Raw genomic sequence first — 1,653 nt, forward strand, 5'->3', positions numbered from 1 at the left:
AGTGGTGAGGATTTTTGTTTTCTTTACTTTGATCTTCATCAGTAAATGTTTTAAGTCCTCTTCACTATAGGCTATATCATCTGCATGTCGCAGGTTGTTAATGAGTCTTCCTGATGCCACTTTTTTCCTTCATATAACCCAGCTTCTTGGATTTAACTACCTCTTTTTAGATTCTGCTACACTTACCCTCAAAGTCTAAGCATTGTTGCTTGGGTCTCCTAATAACATAAGATTAACTGTCTATGTATGTAGTTTATTTTTGTTAGTTAGCTTATTGGTAGGTTTGTTTATGTTTACTCTTTTTATAAATATCAAGTACTGTGACTTTTCTCATCAGGGTATCAAACATACTTTACCTGAAAATGAAAAAGGGAAGAAAAAATCCAATAATCACAAACCTATAAATCATATCATTCTTTAGACTTCAGAAAATGTAAATTATATAGGCTACAATGGTTTCATTCTTACATTAAAAACCATAATTTCCACTAAGGACTTTGGACCTCTACTAATAAAAAAGATTTTTTTTTTTTTAAAGTGAGCAAACTAGTTTGGTGGATTATATAGAGACAAGCATTGAAAGAACATTTCTCTACCATTGTTGTTAAGTGCCCTCATGTTGGTTCCTACTCATAGAGACCATGTACAGTGTTCACAAGGAGCCGCTGATGAATTTGAACCACTGACCTTGTGTTTAGATGACCAATACTTATCCTAAAGTGCCACATGAGGACTCCTCCTCTAGTCATATCTGTTCCTATATCTGATCCAATATTGTTTATGAGGGGTAAATGGTTTAATCTGAACAAGTTTAACTGATGAAATAATATACTGAATATATTTGTGCTAAGTAACGTATATATGGATAGCTTTAGTGGTAGCTAAACCTGTAATAATTTCTAAATACATGTTCTTCTTGTTGCTGTTAACTGCCGTTAACTCGTTGTGACCCTGTAGAGGAATTCAGTGAAGTGACTAGTGGGACTTTACTGACAACTTTACAGTTAGCCGTCTAGTGTTTATCCTATCATATCACTTCTAAATATCTGCATAAGATACATTTTATTATCTTATTCAAAAAGTATTTCTTACCATTTATTACATGCTTTTAATATCTTTAGGAATGGATTTCAAACTATTTTATTTATGACTTCAGTTTTAACTTTAACAAAATGTTTCTAATTATATGTGTGATGTTTATCTATTTGATTATTCTGTTTTTTAATAATAGCAGTTGATAACAAACCACTCAGAAACTCAGTAGTTTATAACACTAAGCATTTGTTTGTATATTCACAGAGGATCAAATCCATGATGATTGGGCTTATATAGGCAGGACTGAGCAGGATGATTCTGCTGCAGGTTGGTGAAGTATGTTTAGAGTCTATGGATTATGTATGATCTCGTGCCAAGCCTAAAAACGCAGTGACTACCCAGGATGCAACACTCTTGAAGTGAATATCAAGAGTGAATGTCCTCTGTATCTAATGGTACTGTAACAGGAATATCACACATTGATTGATCTAACAACCAGAAATTTATTCTCTCGCAGTTTGAGGCTAAAAGTCCAAATTACAGTGGGGCTTTGTTTGGGAAAGGTCCTTGTCTCCTATCAGGATCTGTAGGCCCAGTAGTCTTCACTATTTCTTAGAA

Source organism: Chrysochloris asiatica, unplaced genomic scaffold (genome assembly GCF_000296735.1).
Source record: "Chrysochloris asiatica unplaced genomic scaffold, ChrAsi1.0 scaffold01031, whole genome shotgun sequence".
Classification (NCBI taxonomy): Eukaryota; Metazoa; Chordata; class Mammalia; order Afrosoricida; family Chrysochloridae; genus Chrysochloris; species Chrysochloris asiatica.